The following is an 11,143-nucleotide window of genomic DNA, read 5'->3' as shown; positions in this document are numbered from 1 at the left end:
ATATGAAGACTACATATCCTACACACAAACAACCAATAATACAACTTGAGTGGGCCTAATGGTTAAGAGCATGTGTTTACTCCTAAGAGGTCACAGGTTCAAAGGGGGGTAGAGTATGTATGCCTTCGTAGACTTAGCAGCCAATATGTGTGACTTAGCAGTCAAATAGCTGCGTGGAGGTGGGTCTCATACACCGATTTGGGAGGTGGGCCTCATACACCGATTTGGTGTGGCTTGGGTAGCCATGACCTAGGGGTATCTAAGCCATCAAAATTATCCACACCTGACCTAGGCCACACCAACCCTTAACATGGTTGTATTTTTTCCAATGGGGGGGTTTCATACACCAATTTGGTGTCTGGCTGTGCTGTGACCTTAAAAATGGATATTGTTTCATACACCAATTTGATGTCTAGCTTAGTTGTGACCTTAAAAATGGATATTATTATTATTATTATTATTACTATTATTATAGATTTTAATATTTTTAACATTTAAACTTTGTCTATATTTATTTAATATTTGATGAAATCGTTTTTATAATTTGTTATATATTTATTTAATATTTGACTAATTTTTTTCTTAATAATTTAGTTTGTTTAAATATTTTGATACTAAATAAAATATTCACTTTAAATATTAAAATATTTTGATTAAAAAAATTTAAATATTTTAAAAATAATTTTTAGTTAGTTTGTTAGGTAATGTGAGTTTTGAGATGAGTAGCACGTGTAACTTGTGGGTTGGGTAGCCATGACCCAGGGGTATCTACGCCATCAAAATTATCCGCACCTGACCTGGGCCACACCAACCCTTAACATGGTTGTATTTTTTCCAATGGGGGCTTGAATCGATGACATTTTCACCATGGAGAGCCTTAATAGAACACTCTATCAATGTCTATTCTACACCTTGTGGGAATTTTTTTTTTTAAATATTATAAACATTTATAAATTGTATTACAAATACTATTATTATTATTTGTAAAATCAGAGATATTATATTACTATATTACGTCAAAAAATATAGAATTACAATATAGATTGTCTCTACTTGTTTGTCGTTGAGGAAACCAAACCAATATAATAAGCTTAAAGTTTTTAAAGTGTCTATACTATTCCTAACTTGCTAATCTAATAACATAAAACATAAAGAAAGAACTACATAGATAGTATTGCATAGATTGCTAGAGACACTACAACAAAACCAGCGATTAGCGTCCCTTTTTACTTCTTTTTTTGCATCTAGAGCCCATTTTTGGTGCTATTTGCATCCATTTATCAAATATGGTGCAAAACTTGACACAAAATTTGCATCAAGTTTTGCACCAAATCTTACACCAAGTTTAGCACCAGGTATTGCAATAGGTTTTGCACCACGTTTTGCACCAAATTTTATGCCAAGTTTTGTGTCATCCTTTACACCAAGTTTTGTTCCAGGTTTTGCATCAAGTTTGGCACCTAATTTTGTTTGACATACTTTTGCATCCTCATTTGCATCCACTTTTTGCACCTACAATTGCATCAACTTTTGCATCGACTTTTGCATCCTTTTTTGCATCATTTTTTAAATCATTTTTTGCATCCATTTTTTCATCCATTTGTGCATCCCTTTTGTGCCAGGTTTTACATCGTGTTTTGTGTCTAGTTTAGCATAAAATTTTGCATCTACTTTTGTTGCATCCACTTTTCCCTCTTATTTGGCATCCATATTTACATCCTCTTTTGCATCTATTATTGTACCCACTATTGCATCTAATATTTTTGTGCCACAATTAGCGCCTAGTTTGGCACCTCCTTTTGCACCCACTTTTGATTATAATTTTGCATCCACGTTTGCATCCTCATTTGCGTCTAGGTTTTCATCAACTACTACATCTATTTTTGCATCCCTTTTTGTATCCAATTTTGGACCGGGATTTGCATTGGGTTTTGTGTCTTGTTTTGCATCTACTTTTGCATCGACTTCTATTGCATCCACTTTTGCACACAATTTTGCATCCACTGTTGCACCCATTTTAAATTTCACTTTTTGCATCCCTTTTTACATCTTCATTTGCATCATACTTTGATTCTTTTTTTGCATCTATCATTACATCCACTTTTGTTATGCCACAATTTGCACCATGTTTTGCACTCACTGTTGTATCCACGTTTGCTTCCAATTTTTCATCCATGTTCACATCCTCTTTTGCATCAAATATTGCATCTATTTTTGCATCCACTTTTATGTCAGGTTTATGCATTGGGTTTTGCATCTCGTTTTGTATCTACTTTTGCATTTACTTACATTATATCCATTTTTTGCATCCAATTTTGTTTTGCCTGTTGCATCAATGTTTGCTTCCACTTTTACATCCATTTTTGCATCTTATTTTGCATATTTTTTGTCTATTGTTACATCCACTTTTGTTGCACCATATCTTGCGCCTACCATTGCAACCACATTTGCTTCCACGTTTGCATCCCCTATTGCATCCACTTTTGTTTCATCCATTTTTGCATATACTTTTGTTTCCGTTGTTGCATCCATATTTGTTTCACCACAATTTGTGCCAAGTTTTACACCTACCATTGGACCCATGTTTGCTTCCACTTTTGCCTTCATGTTTGCATCCAAGTTTGCATTGACAACTGCATCTACTTTTGCATCCACTTTTGTGTCAGGTTTTTCATGTTGTTGTGCATCTACTTATGTTGTATCCACTTTTCATCCAATTTTACTTCTATTGTTGCCCCCATTTCTATGTTCGCTTTTGCATCCCTTTTCCAACACTCATCATATTTTCTGCATTGATGATATTCCTTATGGCATTGACAATTATGAACAATTGATGACAATGTCAATAATATTGACAATGATGAAAATGAAGATGATGGCGATGACATGAATTTTGATTATGATGATAAAGACGATAGTGGTTACAATGACAATGATGATGATGGCAATGATTATGATGATGACGATGCTAATGACGTTGGCGAATCTTCCCAATTTTAGATGTTGTCATTGTCATAATCATAAGCATTATCTTTGGTGTCATGATCATCATTTTCATCTAGGTCATCATCAAAAACAATAATGGCATGAATGATGATGATGCATGATTACAACAATGTCGATAGAAATTACATTAATGATGATGATGGGGATGATAAAAATGACAATGACGATGATAATGGTGGTGATGATGATGATCATCGATCATATGTCAAAAATAGAGTTGTTATTTCTCTTACGTATATCAATGTGTCCTAAACAACCCTTTTCTAGCACTGATCACATTTTTTGGGTTGATGATATTTCTTACAACATCTACAATTATGAACAATTGCAAACAATGTCCATAATGATGATGATGATGGCATGAATGGTGATTATGATGATAATGTAATGATGGCAATAACAATGACAAGGATGATGGTGATGATGATGACAATGATTATGATAATGAGAATGACCTTACAATCTTATGGATTCGTGAACAATTACTAGTTTCAATACCATCTTCTGGATAAGTATTACTATCATACTTTTTAAATTTTCTGTCTCTCTTGAGGTATCTTACTATAATGGTGTTGTCAACACTAGAAAGATATCTTGTTGTAATGGTGGTTCTAATGTTAGCACTAGCAAAGTTTAGTAGGGAGGATGCTACCACAAGAGGAATTCCTTCTAAGTGACTATGGCATTCAAAATGAGGCTTTATGGGCTGCTTGTTAACACATGTTCTCATGCTCATATAAAATTAATGTGAAAAATTGCTTTAATTGGTTCCCATGCATAATTGATATTGATAATGGGGTGGTATAAAATTGTAATGGGCATATCCGTTAGTTAGTTATGATGGGTCAACAACATTGAAACCATCCAAGTGACATTTCACCTTGGAACAATCGTCGCTCGTGCGAAAACACGAAGTTTATGTAAATGAAAGTTGTGATTGTAGTGGAATTAAAACCATCGAGAAATATCAAAGAAGACGCTGCCTACCAGTTTTGAAAGACACCCAAGGCATTGAACAACTATTTGCATTAGGATGTAGTGAGGGAATCGAAGGAAATTTGGCAGCCCTAAGTTGCCATTACTATTGCCAATCACACATTCAATAGTAACCATAAAAGGTAGCCACATATAAACAGAACCTCGAGGTGTTGACAATCAGAATCTATTGTAATAGCTTTGACGTATATATAGTTTTGTGTTTAGATGAGAATGAAGTGGGCTTCATCCAAGGTTCGGCTCAATCCTCGTCCATTCCATGCAGTGGTGTTTAATTCGCCAAGCAAGAGAATATTACGTGAGTGTTCAGAGTTAAATCAACAAAAATCAAGGACGTGTGATTGTCAAATTATTGCTCCTCCCTTATGATTGAGCGCTTGATGCGATGGTCATTATCCTTGGGTGATACTTTTATTCCCCATTTTCTATTGAAAAAGTAGTGTTTTTCTGTTCAATTATGATAGGATTGGATGAACGCCAGTTTGGGTGGATGTAGACCCATGTTTTTTTGTGATGATCTTCAAATGTCTTGAGGATAAGAAAAAAATCCTTGACCAAGGTCCATGGTTTTGGGGATGAGTTGGTCTTCTAGTGAAGCCATGGTTTCCCAACTTCAATCCTCTCACTATGTTGCCGATGACTACTCTAGTATGGGTAAGATTCCCAGTTTTCCCATTCACTTTACCCATCTAGATCTCTTAGAAAAAGTGGGCAATTTCTAAACACGAGGTTCAAAATTATTACAACAATATACTCATTAATCACTAAATATGTCATTTGTAGGAATTGCAGTTAGGTGGGGAGGATAACACTCCTATCCATTTTTAAAGCTACACCCAATTAATAAGTTCTCCATGTGCCACAATAAATGCAATTTTTATGACTATAGTGACACATCCCTTGAGATTTCCTTCCACACCAACACTTTTATCCATGAACTAAAGAGTGACTATTTCATTATTATATTATACATACATGTTAATATAAGCATTAAAATTTGTATTCCTTTGTAAAAAATGCTAGTCCAAGAGATACATTTGATCACCTTGTCTTGTATCCAATATCCAATGTTGACCCCTATATCCTTAGATCTAGAGTGAAGGTTTCATTTCTAATGTTGTGTTTGAGCTTAAATTCTAATTAAATATTTGGGTTAGCCAAGGTCATTACTTAACTTAATGGCTTTGCAATATACAATGTATCATATTTTTTTTAAGTTCAATTGGTGAGATATGTTTGGGGGATTGAACTTTCGATCACTTGGATACACAAGGGCTTGCCAACATGCTTTTTTCCAATTGTGCTACTACCCTAAGAAAATATACAATGTATCATATTAACATCCACTTAAACCAAATTGACTTTTGGGACACATGTCTCTTTGATGATGAAGGGAATCCAATTATGTGATGTCAAACACATTCCCTCACAAACACTCACAAAGACCCTACACTTTTTAGGGTTCGAACCTAGGTTGTCTGTTATGAAACCAACTCACAAAAAGATAGAAAAGATAGATCAACAACTTAGAAATCAGCCTCTTTGAGGGGGCAACCTCCTTTACATTACACAAAAGAACAATTATTGGATGATACAAATGACAAAGCCTCATTTCTATATATAGGAGTCTAAGGGGTCACAATATAATCAAAGTCAACATAACAATAATAATATAAGGGCAAAAAAATAACAATAGTGGGCTTCTATGGGGCACAATAATAACAATATGGGGACAATAAGGGCACAACAATAACAGTAAGGGCCACAATGACACTAGTAATGGGGGAATCACTAGTGTTATAGGGACCTAACATTGTCTATATGGAAACACTGTATAGTTTTGAATTTATTTATTGTAGATTTGTACATAGATGGATATTCCTTTCTTTGCATTTATCTTTTAGACTTCTTGCTTTCACCAATTGATTTAGAGCTTATGGAGTCTCAAGTAGCACCAATCCACTTGCTTCTATTGGATTGAATAACATGATTTCTCTTTTGAAATCCATAATATCTCATTCACATGCTTCCTATTTCTCCCATAAGACTTTAGCACAGACTCCATGATCATGTTTGTGTCCCTCTTAATAACGCACTCCTTGGAAGGGGCCATAAAATCTTTTATTAGGACTAAACTTGGATGTCTCTTCTTTCTTGCCCTTTGATTCTTCATTCAATCATACCACCCATCAACTTGTTATTTTTCCATTTTTCTTATAATGACCTTTGTTGTTGGGAAGGTGCCTTTCAAGTATTTTGTCTTTGCATATAGATACACATAAAGTATCATTATTTTAATCTAATGGACGTGGTTGTTAAAATCACCAATATTTAATTAAATATGCATTGTTATACCTTTGCTCAAGTCAACTTCAATTCAAATTCTAACACATGTGTGTATACCCTTCCTTGCTTAGTTTGTATATTGTTGTAAGTCCCCAATATATTTATTTTGGCTTTTGAAAGATCATCTCATCCCAAAATAAGTAGGGGGGATTCAATATTCAAATCCGGCAGAGTGGGGTTGAAGAAATGGATATTGAAGATGGATTCAATTATAGAAACTATCTTTTGATAAAAGGTTAGTTTTGCCCCAAAAAGAAAGTCCCTCCTTTGAGACCTTGCCACAACTTCCATAGTTGTGAAATTTTACAATAATAGAACCTCTAGAGTAGAGGTTTACCATATGGTCGTCGATGACATCAGTACAACAGGTCAAAATATGTTGTTAAAGAACAAGTTGTACATAATGAGGAAATCAAAGGATTAGGATGTGGCATCCTTCCTCATGACAATCTCTCAACTAAGAGGCCATCTGTAAGGACTTGGGGAACCAATCATTGATTCTGAAGTAGTCATCTATATACTAAATGCATTGCCACCATAATGGAGCAACTTTGCAACAAGCATCTACTCCAAGAAGGATTCAACTCCCTTTGATAAGTTGTGGGTGCAATGCATATTGGAAGAATCAAGGGTCAAGGTCAAGGATGATATTGGATCAGATGGGCAATCTCAAGCCTTTCTAGCCCGAGTTAAGAAGTTGAAGAAGGGAAAGTTTGGCAAGGCCAAGAAGAAAGACATATCCAAAGCGCAATGTTTTGGATGTAACGAATTTGGACACTCTAGGAGGGACTTTCCAAACTAGCATAACAATAAGATAAAGGAAAGGAATGAAGCTCATGTGGCCGAAGCAATGGGAGAACCTGAGAAGAAGGCAAAGAAGGAAGAAGTGAAGGATCTTTACTACTAAAGAAGGTTCACTGACTGTCCGGCTCTCTGTGAAGTTTAATATTTATTTTAGGATAATATGTTTTGTTTAACATCTTAGAAACAAGCATATGATAGTAGCATGTATAGAATTTACATGATTAAGTTTCTTTGTAGAGATCATCTAGATAGATGGATAGATAAACCATTTTGCATATTGACCATCCAAGCATTATCTAACATTATATTAGAAGATATCATCCTGCTTAGTTGAATCATCATGATTCAGGAAAGACCATCGTTTTTTGAAGGTCTTTGGAAAAATCATCATGGCAAGGTTAAGTAGACATTCCATGTAATGTGGAACCAATACTAGTAAAGGGATGAAAGAATGCAATGGTCAGGATGTAGGCTCTTTGCGAGATATATGAATATCTAAATGATTGGATGAAAGCATAGGAATGCATGTTGGATCTAAAACTCTAGATAAGATTCTTGTGTATAGAATCTTGTGAAAGAAAGTTGGTCATAAAATATGCTTATGTATATGGATATATGATGCTTGAAAGGAATATGATTTGGCTTACTTAAGGATGTGTAAATAATTTAAGACTTTCTCTAAAATATATGTATAACGATGATTAACATCTAGTCTAGTCCCTAGAAGAAAAATTGTAACTTGGTAATAAAGTTCGATCCTTCGGCACTTTGATGCATGAAGGAAGATTCATATGGAGATGGATCATGAGGATGTTGATGGAATGAGAAGGTCATCATAACGAGGCAAGTCTAATTTTCATTATTGTTGGCTATTTGGTTAACATATTATTTTGCTACCTGGAAGAATGTCGCAGGAATATATGATGGCAGTTGAGGCAAGTGCAATTGTATGGATGAAGAATATTGAGGGAAGCTCAATATTTGGTACTGGAAAGCTGTAAGTTCAAGAAATGTTAATTTGGAAAGGGATGGTAGAAGTATGATAAGATAACCTGAAGGTTAAAGAATATCACATTTATAAGGAAGCCATGATCAAGCTTCAAGTTTGGGAAAGCTCAATGCAATGCCTTCATGTTGAATATGAAAGTGATAAGCAAGAAAGGTACCCTGAAACTTGTCACAAGATTGAAGAGAGAAGGTGGCTCCATGATATCTTGAAAGAAAGAAAGCTCGATGATGTAGAGGAAAGAGGGAGCCAGAAAACTATGAAGAACTGGTAGCTAATACTCTTATGAAGGCAAATTGTAAGGCTTGTGATGATGACTTCTCAAATAAAAGGGAAGTCTAGATCTCCTCTATTTTTTAGAGGGGGTTATTCTCAAGATTAAAGGAGAATAGGGATGTTGTCTTTGGTTGAGAGGGAGTGATGTGGGACATCACTTGTACATTATCCTCTTCAAGTGATGAAGAGAGAATGGCAGAGAATTGGATAAGAATTTGCGGTTTCCTTGATGATATTACATTCAAGAAAGGAAAGGGACCTACACTGTTTGAGGATGTGATAAGTATCCAAGTGAAGAGTGGTCGAAGAGGACTGATATTCTTTGAGGACTCAAGATTCGAGATCCAAGATAAGAATAGTCCTAATAGGACATATCTTATAGACATCCAGATGGGGTATGTGCCTTGTAGAGGTAGTGCGGTATCACACATAAAGCCTCCCAACATAATGCTCTTGATTAAAGAAGAGATTGTCTAGTTAGGCCTAAGAGACAATGCTGGTCATGATGATGATGCTTACAATATGGCTTATCAATCTGACTCTTTTTGTGATAACTCTTCAATTTGAGATATGATGTTGTACTGAGTGTACAATTATGAATACCTCCCTAGTTAAGAGGGATTATTGAAAATGTAACTAGTTTCGGTCTTCATAATTGTTGTACTCATTTCAATATGTATCCTATGTAACAAACAAGAAAAGAAAAGAAAATATATTATTATTAAAGCATGGGTTTCATGCTCATTATTGATTGTGTTTTAGGTAAAGCATGTTCTTCATGCTTATAGGGTTTTTTAGGTCTTAGGATTTACTGTCTCGAGTCAAAGGAGTCAACATCATGTTTATAAGACCCTTATGGGCAAAAATATATTTGTAAAAATAATTATTTTTGAGTTTAGAAAATCCTGGAAGCTCCTAAAGTACAAGTCGACCCTGGGAAAATCAAGTCGGCCTAAAGGAGAGAATTCGACCCCTTGAGAAGGATATAAAAGGAAGCAATTCAACCTCATTTGGAAAAACTCACTCAACAAGTTCAATCTACAAGAAAGAGTTCGATCTATAGCTGGGAAGAGCAGGAAAAGAAGAGTGAAGGCCAAGAAAGCACAAGAAGGACATAAATATTTTGTTTTGGGCTCTATCTCTCTCACACGTGCGAAATTCTAGGGTTTCTGGGCTGCATGAAGAAGTGAAGTTACAGGTCTGAGTTGTAGGAAGATGAAGTGCAACATCTTGTAACTAGAAGGAAGGATACTTGATCTAGAACTCATAAGGAGTTGTCTTGCTATTAGGAAGGTCCCAAGAGGAGGCTGCTCTAGGGTTTCCTTGGAAGCTTTAAGGTCGAAATTGCAGGGTCGAAGTTGCAGGTTGGGTAGCAGTATTGAAGCTGGCAGGTCAAAGTTGCAGTGTCTAACATTTTGGTGTAGAATCAAGGAAGGATTTAAGGAAGGCATGACTTGGTACTAGGAGAAGGATTGGTCTAGGGTTTGGGTCTTTGTATATCATTTGAAGCATATTTTAAGAAGAAAGCCAATATATGTGTCTATTGTTGTTATTATTGTTCTTGACATTGTTTGATGAATAGATCTAACTAAAGAACACAAAGAAGATAAATAAGATTCACAAGCAAATATCAAGTTAAAGGAAAATAAGTACAATAAGCTGCCATTATCGATTTTCTAACAATTTCATCCTGGACTTCTCGTGGGAAGGCGGGGGGGGTAGTTGCATTGAAGAGGTAAACAACAATTAGGGCTTGCAACTGAGCACAGGGTTTGCCAAAAGGGCCTTAACCATCAGAGCCATGTCTCGACCACATCCATTGTTGAGGCACGGTGATAATGAGGCGAGTGAACCTAATTGGTGAAGTCTCGAAAGACAAAAGGATTTTAGGGGATTGAAAACCAAAGTGAGGCCAATGCACAATGTACAAAATGAAGGATTTTAGGGATAAAGGTGGAAGGTAAACCAAAGGCTAAAGGAGTTGCAAAGGAATGGTAAAACCAAGACACAATGTGAGGAAGATTGTCATAGGCAGGAGGAGGACAAGGCTACCTCACCCCTAGGTAACACGTTGAACCTTCCCCAAAGAATCCTAAACCAAGCAAACCAAAGTAATATAAATGTAGCTGACCCAGTGGAAAAAATTAAGAGCAAAGACAATACTAGTATACTTGTTGGAGTTGAGCTCCCATAAACCTAGAAGAGTTTAAGTGCAGGTACTCCCACCAGTGGGTATGCGGGCCACATGCAACCTTGCCAATACTTGGAAAATGTAGATAGTCTAGCTCATGAAATGGAGTGAAGGATGGAAGGCCAAACCAACATGGAAGAACAACTTGGACCTTCCACGTTGCTTAAGGAACTACTATAGAAGCCGCAGAGGAAATATCCCATAGATAACCCGACAACACGACATTGACACCAAATATCATCAATTTGACCCCAACAATTGTAGGAAATTGAGGAAGTTTCAAAGATTTCCAAATTAAAACAGTGCATTATCATTAAATGTGGGCGACACTATCCCTCTCTTTAATGTTTGGGGTGACAACGGAATAACAAATCCGCTCAGTAACCTAACACACATCTCAACACCCCATCAAATTTTTATTTATTTTTATATTTAAATTTTTAATCCCCTATCCTTATCCTTATCACTAATGTAAGTAATTCATAAGAGAGTATCAATAATCATATTAATCCATAAGA

The sequence above is a fragment of the Pinus tabuliformis genome, chromosome J (assembly GCF_031772625.1).
Source record: "Pinus tabuliformis cultivar Carrire ecotype Pingquan chromosome J, CPIR1, whole genome shotgun sequence".
NCBI classification, from domain to species: domain Eukaryota; kingdom Viridiplantae; phylum Streptophyta; class Pinopsida; order Pinales; family Pinaceae; genus Pinus; species Pinus tabuliformis.
The sequence above is the reverse complement of the archived record's forward strand: the minus strand, read 5'-3'. Positions refer to the sequence as shown.